Below are 15,469 nucleotides of genomic sequence, written 5' to 3'. Positions count from 1 at the left end.
CACAGGGGTCAGAATAAGGCACTCGCTGCTCTTTACTGCTGAGCCATTCTTCCTCTTTGTTAATATTTGTAAAGTCATTATTGAACACAAGAATTAATTACTTAGTGATTTCTTCAGTTACTACAGCTATCACTTGGAGAGATAACTGTAAGAATTGGTTTTTAAATTGTGCAAGTTTTTTATGTATTGCTTGTGAAGTTACAATGTGATTCCTATAGCTAGTTTATTTTACTCACCCTTGTAATACTCCAGAAATACTGGGTATTCATTCAAGTTAGGTAAATGAGTTCAAAACTTGTAGGTAAGTCATCTTTTCTTTCCCAAGGTGTTAGCCTCCACAGGTTCTACCTACCTAGACTATTAAAGCATATCCCAGAAAGACAAAGAGTTTTATAGTTTTAATCTGAAACAGATGATTTTTAAGGCCTTAAAGGATGTTTAGTGTTCAATATCTAGATAAAGGTTCTTATAGTGAAATTGTAACTGTGTAATAGAAAGTTGAATTCTTTATCAGTATTGAATAGAAAGAAGTAGTAGAGAAATTACAAATAAGTTGAGTTAATTATAAGCCGGGCGGTGTGGTGCACGCCTGTAATCCCAGCACTCTGGGAGGCAGAGGCAGGTGGATTTCTGAGTTCGAGGCCAGCCTGGTCTACAGAGTGAGTTCCAGGACAGTCAGGGCTATACAGAGAAACCCTGTCTCAAAAACCCCAAGTCCAAAAACAAAAACAATACCACCACCAACAAAAAAGTTGTAATTATAGTTGTAGGATTGATTGTAAAGCTGGAGCAGGTCACATACGTTTTGTAGAGTTGGAAACAGGAAATACTTGGGAAGTCTATCTAGAGTCTCCCTGACTTTGAATATGTGCACTCATTCCTATTTTAAACTAGGATACGGAAAATTAGGGACTGGATACTTGGCTCAGCAGTTATGAGTGCTTACTATTTCAGAGGACTGGAATTCAGTTTGCCAACACCCACATGAGATGGCTTATAATTGCCTGTAAGTCTAGATTGAGGGGATTTGATGGTTTCTTCTAGACTCTCTGGGGACTTGCACTTACACCTCTCACTCCATCCCCATAATTAAACATCATAAAAATAAGTTTTTTTAAGAGACTGGAGAGATGGCTCAGTTGTTCAGAGCACTGGCTGTTCTTCCAGATGACTTAGCCTCATTCTCAGTACCACCTACATACAGGATAGCTCACAATTGTCTGTAACTCTGGTCCCAAGGGATCTGACACACTTTTCTGGGCTCCTCTGGTACCAGATAAGCATGTGTTATTCCGACATACATGCAGGCAAAACACTCTTACACATAAAAATTTTAAATGTCTTTTTTAAAACATGTAGAAAGTTAAACTCAGTATCAGTTTAGTGTATAAGCTCAGGACATATTTTAGAGAGATAGTGGTTAAAGGAGAATCAGATAGATCTTAGTGAGGTTTCTGTTGGGTTATTGGGAAAGAAGTGATAGGTCTAAGGTAGATTTGTAAAGAAGATCTAGGGTCAAAACCTCTTTAAAGAACACAGAGAATAGCCGGGCAGTGGTGGCGCATGCTTATAATCCCAGCACTCCGGGAGGCAGAGGCAGGCGGATTTCTGAGTTCAAGGCCAGCCTGGTCTACAAAGTGAGTTCCAGGACAGCCAGGGCTATACAGAGAAACCCTGTCTCAAAAAAACCAAATCCAAAAACAAACAAACAAACAAAAAAACCAAAAAACAAAAAAAACAAAACAAACAAACAAAAAAAAAAACCACAGAGAGGTTGGAAACTTAAAGAGGACAATTAGAGAAGAATTGGATTTGAATCAAAGGCCAATAACTTAAAAGTAGTTAAAGATATGTGAAATGCTATTTGAGGGACCAATGGATCAGTAGATAAAGGCACTTACTTGTCACCAAGCCTTATAGAGTTTAAAGCATAGCTTGTCTGAACCTTCATGGTAGAAGGAGGGAACTAACTTCCACAAGTTGTCCTCTGACCTCTACACACTCAAAGTTGCATGTTCACAGGTGGACACAAGTAAACATAAATAATTTAAGCAAACAATCTTTAGTAAAATATAGTATTTTAAGTATACCCACAGAACTAAATTATTTTAATGAATTAATGCTTTCCAAAATACTTCATTTGTTAATAAAATGTCAACATTTGAAAAACAATATTTATTGTAAATGAGTTAAATGGATCCTGTAGTCTACAAAAACATTGATATAAGGGAAGGGCTGTAAGGAAGACAAAAAAATTACAATGCCAATATTAATGAGGAGACTACATTTGTAGGCAATATTTCAGTTAACAGTGTGCTCTTTTAGATAGGAAAGAGTAGTATCTGTCTGTACAGGATATAAATAGTTCAAGTTAAAATTAAATACAAATAAAGGAAAAATTTCAAAGCAGCGTATATATCTCAATCCCCCAATGAGTTCTTACAAGTTTGTAAGTTAACCAGCACTTGAAAGGCAGAAGGAAATGGTCTACATTTCAAGGTTCAAGCTAGCCAGGAGTGTTCAGTAACATTGTCTCAAAAAATTTTATGGTTTATGTAAAGGAAAAGGGGAAAGTGAAGCACAAACATATATAAAATGTACTTTGATAAAATTATGGAAGAGAACATGCTTGAAAAGCTCAGGAACATAGACTGTAAAAAGTTTAAGTATAGAAGGAAATACTGTGAATAAAAATTTTATTAAAGAATTGTAGGAACTATAGCATTAATGTTTCTCTGTTCTATTTCTTGACTGTGGTAGACACTGTATGTATGACCAGTTGCCTTAGATTCTTGCCACTGTGTCTTCCTCACCTTAGATTCTTGCCACTGACTTTTTTTTTAATCTTAATGGATGTTATGCCTTCAAACTGTGTGAATGAAAGCAAATATTTTCCTCAAAAAAATTGCAGTATCAAACCAAACTTTAAGACAGTCCTTAAAGAAAGAAAGTTTTAAAATAATTTTTTTTAAAACTTAATCAGCACAAGGACCAAATAGCAAAGTGAAAATGTACCACAGGCATGAAGAGGTTTTTTTTCTTTCTTTTTCTTTTTCTTTCTTTTTCTTTTTCTTTCTCTTTCTTTTTCTTTTGTTCTCTTCCCTCCCTCCCTCCCTCCTTACCCCCCTCTCTTTCTTATGATGCGAGGGGACAGGTTCTCACCATGTAGCCCTCACTTAGCTGAAACTTTTGTGCAGGCCAGGTTGGTCTAGATTTTTACAAATAGCTAGCTGCCTGTCTTTGCTGTGCTACAATTAAAGATGTGTGCTACCCAGCCCAACAAACCTCTTCTTTTGCCTAGGCTATCTGGCCAGCTTGCTTCTTGGACCCATCTGTCTCTACTCCACACTCAGGTTTCAGATACATTTGGCTCTTGCCTGGCTTTTTTGTTGGTGTTGGGGACTTAAACATCGGTTCTCATGTTTGCGCATCAGATGCTCTTACACACTGTTTACCTATTCTACTCACAGAATTTTTAAAGAGGGGTGTGTGTGTGTGTGTGTGTCTGTCATTGTATGCCTGTATCAGTTTTCTGTTGCTGTGAAGAAATACCATTACCATGGCAACTCTTTATAAAAAAAAAGCATTTAATTGGAGCTTGTTTAGTCTATTGTCATGTTGGGACACATGATTGCAGGCAGGCATGTAGACATAGTGTTAAGAGTTGTTGAGAGTTCTACATGTGGATTGGCAGGCAGCAGAAAGAGAAAAACACTGAGTCTTGTTTGAGCATTTGAAACTTCAAAGCCAAAGCCCTAGTGACACACTCCTCTAACGAGACCACACTTATTCCAAAAAGGCCTTGGACTTAGAGCTCATGTTTTTTTGGCCAGGGTGTAAGTCAGTAAGCTTCAGTGATTCTTTTGAAGCTGGGGTAAGTTACATGTGTGTGCAGGATACCTGGCTTGTTATGTGGGTAACTATGATCTGAACTTCTAGCTCTCATGATTCAGTAAACACTCCACCCTTACAATATCAAACTGATGGGGAAATAAGTTGATATTTGTATTTTCTATTTATCAATATATGAAATAGGGTCTCATATAGCTCAGACTGACTTTCAACCCACTATGTAGCTAATGATGAACTTTAACTTAAAAAAAAAAAACACTTATTTTTTTGAGACAGGATTTCTCTGAGTTGTTCTGGCTGTCCTGGAAATTACTCAAGACCAGGCTGGCTTCTAACTCAGAGATCTACCTGTCTCTTCCTCCTGAGTGCTGGGATCAAGGGTGTGTACCACCTCACCTAGATTTTTCCCCCTGCATGTATGCCTGTGTGAGAGTGTCAGATTCTCTGGAAACTGGAACTACAGACAACCGTGTGGGTGCTGGGAATTGAACCTGGGTCCTATGGAAGAAAAACCAGTGCTCTCAAATATTGAGCCATCTCAAATATTGAGCCATCAAATATAGCTCCTTTATTGTTTTGAAACACTGAGTCTTAACTATGTAGGCTTGGCTGGCCTGGTATTTCCTTTGTTAGACTGAGATGGCCCCAAAGAGATCAGCCTACTTATGCCTCCAGAGCACTAGGATTCACGGTGTGTGCTGTCACATGTTGCTTTTAATTACACATTTATTTTGTGTAGGTTTGTGTGTATGTGAGCTTATGTGTACCATGGGCACATGTGTAGTGGAAATCAGTTCTCGGTTTTGAACTCAAGTCCCAAAGTTTAGCAACAAAACACCCTTACCTGCCTAGACTTCTCACTGGCTTCAGCTCCAGTGAGAGTTAAAATTATGGAGGCATCTGTTCTCTAAGTAATTTAAGACATCTTGAAATTCCTTTATTCTGTTTTTTAGCCTTTTTATTTTCTAACATTTAATTGAATGCTCAGTACTTAATTTTAATTTATGATCAGTTGAAAGGACTTAGATTGTGGGTCTTAAAAAATGTTGGAAGTTTTACCATGTTGTATCCCTGGCTGGCCTTGAACTCTGAATCTATTTGCTTCTACCTTCTAGAAGTCTGGGATAAGAGGTGTTGGTCACGATGTCTGGCTGGAGTTTGATCACTAGAAAAAGTGACTCTGTCTTTTGGCTCTCAATGTTTCATTGTTTTTTTCTTTAATGAGTTTCAAAAATGTTTATATCTGCCTGATACATTTTTTGTCTAACTGTTACTTTTAACTTCTCAAAGTCACCCTTTTAGGTTTGTCTCATGTAGACCCTGTAGATGGATCCATGTAGTTGGATCAGGATTAGTTTTTTTTTGGTTTTTTTTGGGGGGGTTGGGGGGGACCCAATTTAAAATGCTTTTACTTGTTCACATAATGTGGGTTTACTTCTGTAATATTAGTCATTTTTTATTGTTGTTGCTTGTGTTTCTGCCTGGTTTTTTATCATCTTTTAAAATTACTTTTTAATTTGCTCTCATTGTTCTTCTCATCTTACAAAAATACTTTATTTCATTTTGTTTAGGATACCATCAATTTTTTAATGTTTTATTTTCCTTTAATAAAGCCAACATGTAATAAACTGCTAACATGGATAAATGTTGTCAAACCACGACATCATCAGTTGTAATATGGATGCTGATTTCAAATAAGCTAAAACGTGAAATTGAGTGCATTTTAGAATGATGGTCCTTTGCTGTTTGTACTTGACCTGTACAGTAAACTGTTGTTACTGAAAAGCCGAAGCCTTAATACACTTCAGTCGATTATATTTATCAAGTATCTTTTCTGAGAGCAGTTGCCTGAAGGCAATATTCTCAGCATTCTTAGCTTTGAAGTACTATTCATGGCTTTCAAGTGAAAGGATGTTTTGTCTGACAATATTTTAATATTTAAATTAAAAGTCAGAATTGGAGCTACACTTCTTTTTCCTTAAAACCCAACAGACTGTTCCCCTATCTATTGGCCTATAGGGTTACTATAGGGAAGTCTGGGACCTGCCTGACTTTTTTTTCCCCTTTGTAGGTGACCTACTTCTGCCTGGGTATTGGCAGATTGCTTTCTTTATCCTTGAGGTTCAGTAACTTTATTAGACTGTATCTCGCTCTTGGTGTGATTCTCTATTACATTTTTCCTGTTAGTGGTAAGCCATCTCGATCGGTGGGTTCAGGAAAATTTCTTAGATATCTTATATGCTTTAATTTTTGGAATTCTTTCTTAAGCATTAGTTATATAATTGCCCATCTTCATTTCCGGCTCCATTTCATTATTTACTAAATGCTTCCTTTGCTCTGTTCTGATATGTTATTTTCTTGATAATCTTTACTAAGTTTGTTCTCTTCAGTATTAGGACTACTACTTATAATGTGGATTTGTTTTGTTCATTCAGTTTTGTTATGTATGTCTGTGAGCAGGCTTTTCAATTTACCTTCTATTTACAAATGCTTTTAGTACTTGTAATGTCAAAAGGTGAAGCTATGTTGTTTTTGAGAAGATGGGTTCAAAACAGTTATAGAGTAGCCATGTCAAAATCTATTCTCTGTGAACACAAAAACAAATGATTTTGATTAAGTCTTTGTGTCAGATTTTGTGTTTTGTTAATGACTTGAGATTTGGTAAAAGCTCAATCATAATTCTTTCTGAAGATGTATAAACTGCTTGCGCATAGTAGAATTCTGTTTGTTGTGTATGTTTCTGTGTATCAATAAAGGATGATTAATTATTTTTTACTTATGATTAATTACTTTTTACTTATAGTCATTAAAAGTCTATAAAGGTTATTTTTTATTGAGTAAGTTACCTTGCAGAATAGATGAAATTCTTTGATGTTATGACTGATGTATTCTCTATCATTCATGTGTACCACAATGAAAAGTTCTTTTGTAAGAATTTCTCCAGAGTACCAATTTGTTCTTTGTGTTTGTTCTGGGTGGGGAACTGAAGATGGTGAACAATGTGCTCCTGATCTTTATTCAGACTTGAAGGCTGTAGTGGACAATGGGACTGTGACTAGTTGTTGTTAATGTGTGAGATTATTACTCTGACTTTGAATAAAAAAGGCCATTTCACTTGTTAATGGAGCAGGCTCTCTCATGAGCAAGTTTGTGTTAATTTTCTCTGTCTGTCTTCTTCCCCCTGAGGTGCAAATATACGTCTCAGAATTTCTTAAGGATTCTAAACTATTTTACTTATCAATATTGTGACTGCTTCCTGTGATGTTTCTGGGTTTTTTTTTTGTTTCTTTGTTTGTTTGTTTTGTTTTTAACCAACCATTAGCTTGTCAAACACTTATTGCCATAGATAATAGATCCTGGGGCTTTAATAAACAAAAATTCATGTTCCTTCAAACTAGCATTCTAGGTGAAGTAAAGGAGTTAAACACAATTAATAAAATGTAGTAGAATACTAAGTGGAAAGGAAAAGTTTACATTTCCTAAGAACATGGGAGTCATAATTAAAGTTAGGGTGACATTTAAGAATGCTTGGTGAGGGAGTGAATGTGAATGTGTGAAGGGTACCACAAGTGCAGCATCTGCAACGGGGATATAGATGAGAATGTTGCAGGAAAATGATAGAGTAGCTGAACCCAGAGACAGAAGGTGGGAGTGAGATACTGGTAAATTCTGAAGGACTTTTTAAGGCCCTCACCAAGTGAGATTAGGCTTCCATATGAACAGCAACACGATTTAGGTTTATAGGGGTTTCTCTGGCTGCTAAATTGATCATAGAAACAGTAAGGTAGGCTAGGTGGAAGTGGAAGTCTTCCCAGCACTCGGGAAAGCAGACATAGGCAGATCTCTGGGTTTGAGGTCAGCTTGGTCTGTAGAACAAGTTCTAGAACAGCCAGAGATACACACAGACACCCTGTCTCATAAAATAAACAAAACAAAATAACAGCAAGGTATTTTGGCTAGCATTTTAGTATACACATATATACACATATACACATATAAGCAAATGTTTTATAACTGAAACGATACATTTATTAACAATACTATTTTTTGTTTCTGTTAGGAGAAAGGAATTCTGGTCAAATTACGGTAGATTTGTTTGATTCCACATCTTGTCGGTGACTAACACTGTCAAATAAGTTATAGCCCTGACTTAATAAGTAAAATGTTGGTTGTATATTCAGACAAAATGAATAAAATGTAAATTACAAATAATAAAAGCTAAAAATTAAATACCTAAAATTCTACTAATAAACTGCTACTAAAGAGTTGTTGCTGCTCCCTAGGGACAACTGCTTTCATAAAATATTTTTGGTTCAGATTTCCTGGGGATTTAACTCCATGCTTCTAAATGATATGTTTATAGTGTCTGTGTTTTTGGTTTATCAACTTTAGACATTCTCTCTTGACTTCTTGCTATGACAGATGTTTTCAGTCCCACTTCTCACTACTGACCTTCCTCGTTCATTGGTCACTGACTTGGCGCCTCTCTGGGGTTCTGCCCAGAAGATTTAGCCTTCCTCCTTTGCCTCAGCCCCTCTGTGAGGATTTTGCTCCCTACACTTTGCTGACCAGTTCATGTTCTTCTATCTGTCTCCATCCTTCAGAACCATGGGCAAACTATGTAGTTTTTGAAAAAAATTTAAGAATTTTTATTGGCTTAGGTTCATATTGGCACTTTGGAACTCTTGAATAGTAGACTAGAATATTAGGTCAAAAGTGTTTTTTTTATATATATACACTTGAAGAATTTAGTTTTTGTTTTGCTATTAAAATGTTTTGAAGATTTGTTATTTTACATACATGAATGCTTTGCCTGAATGTATGTCTGTACACCTGTGTGCCTGGAGTTCAAGTAAGTCAGAAGAGGCTGTCAGATGACCTGGAGTTGAAGTTACAGATGCTTGTTAGCCACTATGCCAATGCTGGGAACTGAACCCAGGTTCTCTGCAAGAGCAACAAGTGATCTTGACAACTGAGCCATCTTTGCAACCCACTTTCTGTTTTTTAAAGAGATAGATGATATATTTGCCATATTTCATTCTTCAAACAACTAAATTTTCTCATGTCAGCATCTACTCTTTCAAAGTATACTAAATAGGTATGTAATTTTTTTTCATATCCTGGTACTATAATATTTCTTTCATTTTGAGTTTTTAAAGTTGTAATTAAAATTACTTGAATTATTATTGAATTTTTCCAGCGAAAATATTTTTATGTTCCAGTTATTTCTCTTCTAGGAATAGCCATTTCTAAGTCAAGAAGATAGGCTTTAAAAGTTTTGGTTGCTTTAGAAAGGTTTTACAGGTCGGCTTCCTTTGCTTCTGTTTTTTTCACCTCACCTCTTATGATCAGGGAACAGGACAATGAATTTAGAACAGGATCTGAGACATTGTTGTATCTTTTGTTAGTTAATATTTGTTAGGTCACTGCACACTTACCATTATCATGCTTACTGAATCATTCAATTCAGGGAAGGCTTTTAAACAGTACACACAAGGTATTAAAGTACTTTTAATAGATACCCAAATATGTTGAAACAGTATCCTATAATTTACTTGTTTACTTAAAAATATGTATTTACATTTATTTAAAAATTAATTTATAAAATGTGTTTCTAAGTTTGCTCAGCATTGTAATACTCTAGCTTTGTTTCTTAGCAGGACAGCCAGAGTAACCACCATTATTCTAATGGAGGCTTTGATTTCCTCACTCTGTAAAGAATGGCTTGCAGGTTAGGGGAATTTAATGTTTGTATCCATGTGAAGTTATTTCTGTTTTCAATGTCTTTATCAATGAGATTAAAATGAACCTTTCTGGGACTGGTGAGATGGCTCAGTGGTTAAGAACACTGACTGCTGTTCCAGAGGCCCTGAGTTCAAATACCAGCACCCACATGGTGGTTCACAACCATCTGTAATGGGATTCAATGCCCTCTTCTGGAGTGTCTTCTGAAGACAGCTACAGTGTACTTACATATAATAAATAAATAAATCTTAAAAAAAAAAGAACATTTTACATAGGGAGAAGTGCCATAGAAGCTACAGGAGGAACTCACATAGATATATTCACATAAATATAAAGAAAGTCTTTGCTTAGGCTGGCCCAAAACTTAATTTGTAGCTCTCAGCTTTGGCTTGGAGATCTTTCTGTCTTAGCCTCCTGAGTGCTGAGATTACAGGCATGAACCACCACCCTAGCTTTTAAAAAATTTTTTATGGGGGGCTCAAAAGTGACCACAAAGCAAACAAACCTACAAGAATATTTAAATTAAAAGTCAGTGATAAAGCAGAAATGACTCAGAAGACACTATATCAATAAAGCCACCCACACGGGTGACAGCTCATGAAAATTGTAAACCTGGGCTTCATTTTATAACCTGATAGCAGTTCAGCAATTTGGGGGTGTCCTTTCTAGTCGTCGTCCCCCTCCCCCTGGGGGCATTCATTTTAGCTGGTGTCTGCCTCTTCTAGGTAATTCAGAATCTGTGAGAGTAACTCTCAGCAGTCTTTACATTATGCATATGCTTGGGAAAAGAGGAGCCTAGTGAATCTAATGAGTTTCAAGGACTTCTTGAAGGTGTTTTGAGTAGTTTACTCCCACAATTTAAGGAGTGTCCTTGCTGCATACAATGTTTAACTTCTCTATAAATGCCCTGTCTTAAATCATATGGTTTCACTTTCTTTTGTCTCATTCCATGTCTTGAAGAGTTGCCCTCCAATTTGGAAGGGTTTAATGATGGAAGAAACTGTGAGGCAACGTGAGAATGTCAGGAGTCCAGATCAGTAGAGGACGAATAGGATTGAGATACAGTAAAATTTTAGAGGACGGGTTTGGTTTGTCAAAGAAATTTGGTTACACCCCATAAGAGAATAGAGGCACAGAAAGTCCTTTACTTTTTAAAACAGTTGTGCAAGTTTTTTCCTTTCTTACTCTAACTTGGTTTATGGTGGCCTATTCAAATTCTTAGACTATGTTTATTTCCACATGTGTTTCCACTAGAAGACTTTGTAAATTTTTTGTTGGGATTGTAAATTCATTTAAATTTTTTTGTTATATTTATCCATGTATTAGTTTTCTTTCGCTGTGATAAAATACCTTGGCCAAATGCAACTTAGAGAAGAATTTATTTTGACTGTGGTTCCAGAAGAATATAATGTCAAGGGTGTGGGGCTGTGGAACATAGCAGCACATGGCCAAAATAGGAATTATCTCTTAGTGATAGACTTCTTTTAGCAAAGTCAAATCTCATAAAGTTTTCATAACATCTTCAAAATGGCAACAACAGCTGGTGACCAAGTATTCAAATACATGAGCCTGTTGGGGACATTTTAGTTTAAACCACCCCATTGTGTTTATTGTGTGTTTAATGTGCTCATGTGGAGGTTAGAGGACAACTTGTGGAAATTGGTACTCTTCCTTCTACCATGTAATGGTTTCAGGGCTTGAATTCAGATCATCAGACTTGGTGGCAGTCTACTGAGCCATCTCACTACTTCAAATTCACCTTTTTTTAAAAAGATAGACTTATTAATTAATTAGCTAATTAATTAATATATGAGCACATTGTAGCTGTCTTCAGACACACCAGAAGGGGGTATCAGATCCAATTACACATGGTTGTAAGCCACCCTGTGGTTGCTGGGAATTGAACTCAGGACCTCTGGAAGAGCACTCAGTGATCTTAACTGCTGAACCATCTCTCCAGATTCCCCAAATTTATTTTTTAAATATTTTCATGTTTAATAATTGTTTTCTATAATTAGCTGGGAAGTCTATTACAGTTGTGCTAACTGTATAAACTGCTTTATCACTGACTTTTAAATATTCTTGTAGATTTGTTTGCTTTGTGGTACCAGGGGTTGAACCTATGTCCTTAAACATGCTAGGCAAGTTTGCAAGAGCTAGAGGGGCATTCTGTCTTTCCCCTTTGTTTCTTTGTTTCTTTGTTTCTTTGTTTCTTTGTTTGTTTGTTTGTTTGTTTGTTTCTTTCTTTCTTTCTTTCTTTCTCTCTCTCTCTTTCTTTTCCTTCCTTCCTTCCTTCCTTCCTCCCTCCCTCCCTCCCTCCCTCCCTCCCTCCCTCCCTCCCTTCCTCCCTCCCTCCCTCCCTCCTCTTTTCTAACGCCAAAACTGGTTTTGAATTCACTCTGTAGCCCAGATTGGATTTGAACCCTAGGTATTCTCCATCAGGCTTGCTAGTTGCTGGAATTATAGGTCTTTCTGTGCTACAGTGTTTACCTGTAGGTTTCTAAAAGTTAATTATATATTAAGAATTATTTGTTAACAATGAGGGTTTGCCTGCATGTATGTGTGTATATATGTATACATACATACCATGTGTAGGCCTAGTGTCTTAAGAAAGCCAGAAAAGAGCATTGGGTTCCCTTGAATTGGAGTTACAAGTGATTGTGAGCTTCCATGTGTGTGCTGTATACTATGCAAGAGCAGCAAGGACCAATGTGCCATCTGTCCAGTCCCCCTTATGGATTATTTTAAAAATATCTTAAGGCTGGGGATGATGGTATATCCTTTTAATCCCAACATTTCAGAGGCAGAGGCTGGTGGATCTCTTGAGTTCAAGGCCAGCCAGAGACCCTGTCTCAAAAAATATTTTTTTTATTTTAAAAAAAGTGTATATGTGTATGTACACATAACATGCCAGTGCATATGTGTGCATGTGAAGGCCAGAGAACAACCTTATATGTTGTCTTCAGGACACTTTCTATTTCCTTTGAGATAGGTGATCAGAGAGCCACAGGAATTCTCTAGTTTTGGCCTCTTCAAGACTAGGATTACAACTAACTATGTGCCGTTTGTAACCCTGGTAATTCTTTGTGGGTTCTGGGATCAAACTTAGGTTCTGGTGCTTATAAGTCAAGTGTGGAACCATCCTCTTAGCCTCCAGGTATAGTTTTTAATCTTCTCAAATAATTCATGGCTTGCTTTGCAACTTATCTTTTGTCTTTTAGAACTATGAAGATACTGAACAACTGTTCTTCATGCAGTGCTCAGCAGTGTCCATATTGATTGTGTCTATAAATTTGTGGGGCAAATTACCACTTGTTTTCAGAAAACATGTAAATCATCTTCACCTTCACTTTTCTCTTGCATAGAAACAATCTCCTTTCCCCTACCCCCAAGACAGTGTTCGTTTCTCTGTGTAGCCCTGGTTGTCCTGGTACTCCCTCTGTAGATCAGGCTGGCCTGGAACTCAAGATATAGCCCTGTTTTTGCCTCCCAAGTACTGCAAATAGAGGTTTGCATCACTACCTCCCAGCTGAGGGTTTTTTTTTTTTTTGGCTTAAATTTATGTGTATGTGTGTTTTGCCTTTATGTATGTTAGCATGAGCCCACTGAGCTAACATAAAAGCAATCTTTTCTTTAAAAAAAGATTTATTTATTATATCTAAGTACACTATAGCTGTCTTCATACACACTAGAAGAGAGGGCATCAGATTTCATTACAGATGGTTGGGAACCACCTTGTGGTTGCTGGAATTTGAACTCAGGACCTTTGGAAGAGCAGTCAATGCTCTTAACTGCTGAGCCATCTCTCCAGTCCCATGAAAACAATCTTAATGTGTGCTTTTTTTTATGGCTTTGTTCATTGTTAAGTTGTTTTGGTTTTCGCACTTGCACTATGACCACTTCTATTGTTCTCTTTCCTCTCCCCTACTGCTTGTTTCCTTCCACTTCTCAAATAGTATTCCTTCTATATTCATGATATACAAACACATGCAAATATACTTATGTGCACATATACATGCATAATAAAGTCTTGAGAGATTTTTAAGACAAAACATTAAATATTTATCTTAGTTTAGCTTATTTCACTCAACATATGATGGGTTCTATTTCCATTTATTATCTTGCAAGTTACATATTTCACTCCTTTTTTAAAATGTTAAATTATTACTTTTTTGAAACTGTTATATTTTATGGGTAAGTATTTGCACAGTTGTACTACAGAGTGCCTGTAGAAGTCAGAGAACAAGTTTGTCAAGTTGTTTTTCTTCTTTCACTTTCATGTTGATTCTGCTTATTAAATTTGCTGTTGGTCTTGTATGACAAGTACTTTGCCCTTTAAGCCATTGTATCCTTTATAGCTGAATAAAATTCCATTTTGTAGACATAATTACATTTTATTTGTCTTCATCTATTGATGGACATTTAAGCTGACTTGTATCTTTAATAGTGAATAGAATTGCAGTAAGTATTATGCGCGCAGGTACCTTTTGTGGTAATGCTGTTTTTGGATTCTTTTGGGTATATACATAGGATTGATGTAGCTGGATAGGACAGTCCTAGTTTTTGAGGTTATGAAGAACCTCCATACTTCGTCCATAATGGCCACATATATTTTCATCCCCTCATTCCCTTTTGCTCTTTTATTTTGTTTCATGTGCTTTCCTAGGCCTCCTGCCTATACTCATTGTTTTTATATAATGTCTTATTTTCTTCAAAGCTTCTTAATGGTGAAAAGGCCCAGAATACCTTTCAGTAAAGAGTATATTGATTGCATGTATACCATTTCTGAATGGTCAGAACTCTCCCTTTTATTACTAGAAAGTGAATAAGGGATAAAGTCGGTCATGATTCGGATCACAGAAGTATATTATTTCCATCACCTTAGATGGAAAAGATTTGAAAATGAATTTAAAGCATGATAGAGGGATATACCAGAAAGTGAATCAATATGCATCTGTATATTCATTACTTTCTTTGTGGCTATGATCAATACAGAATCATCTTAAGGAAAAGTTCGTTTTGTTTGGATCATGGTTCTATTTCTCCTCCCCCCCCCACCAAGATTCTACCGCCTACCACCCACCCAATTGCTTATGGTTTTAAAAAGTATAGTCTTTCATGGTCAGGAATAGTGTTGCAGCAGGAAGATAGATCACTTTCCTGGAGCTCTTTATAGCCTAATGGATCAGGATTCAGAGCATTTGTGCTAGAACCAGAAATTACTATCACCTTTAAAGCCTTGTCTCACCAGTCCACTTCTGCTAGTTAGGCCACAATCCTCAAATTTTCACAACTTCCTAAAACAGCAGCACCAGCTGGTGGCCAAATGCTCCACGCGTGAACATACATGATGTTTCATATATTTTTAAACCATAATAGAGTGTATCATAGCTGGTTCAAATACTGTCTTACTTGATATGCCTTGTATTGAACCTGGTATGGCCTGATGCTTAGCTTAGATTATTTTCTCCCATATACCTAGGTCTAAGAAGTAGTGGAAGAGTTGCAGGGGTAGGGGCTGTTGAAATCTCTAGCTTTGGCTGTCCAGGAACTTGCTCTGTAGAATAGTCTAGCTTTGAACTCAGAGATCTGCCTGCCTCTGCTTTAAAGGCTTGTACCACCACACCTGGCTTGATTTTTTTTTAAAATAGGTTTATTGTGTGTGTATGATTATATTGCCTGGATATTTGTAAGTGTACCACCCTTGGCCAGAAAAGGTTATTGGACCTCTTAGATCTTTAGTTATAGGTGGTTGTGAGCTGCCACATAGATGCTAAGACTGAACCTGGGTCCTTTGCAAGAATAGTAAGTGTTCTTAGGTGTTGAACCAGCTCTCTAGCTCTCAATGCCCTCTCTCTCTCTCTTTCTCTCT

General features: G+C 36.7%; 2 protein-coding genes across 41 annotated transcripts in view; one reads left to right on the top strand and one right to left on the bottom strand.

Moving 5' to 3' along the window:
* The window catches only part of LOC127696398 (uncharacterized), an 837,478-nt gene that overhangs the window by 448,894 nt on the left and 373,115 nt on the right, over positions 1-15,469 (bottom strand). The gene's annotated exons all lie outside the window — the stretch shown is intronic.
* The window catches only part of LOC127696395 (ubiquitin-conjugating enzyme E2 pex4-like), a 312,120-nt gene that overhangs the window by 42,950 nt on the left and 253,701 nt on the right, over positions 1-15,469 (top strand). The window lies entirely within an intron of this gene.

The sequence above is a fragment of the Apodemus sylvaticus genome, chromosome 11, assembly GCF_947179515.1.
Source record: "Apodemus sylvaticus chromosome 11, mApoSyl1.1, whole genome shotgun sequence".
Classification (NCBI taxonomy): domain Eukaryota; kingdom Metazoa; phylum Chordata; class Mammalia; order Rodentia; family Muridae; genus Apodemus; species Apodemus sylvaticus.
This window is presented reverse-complemented; position numbering and strand designations above follow the sequence as displayed.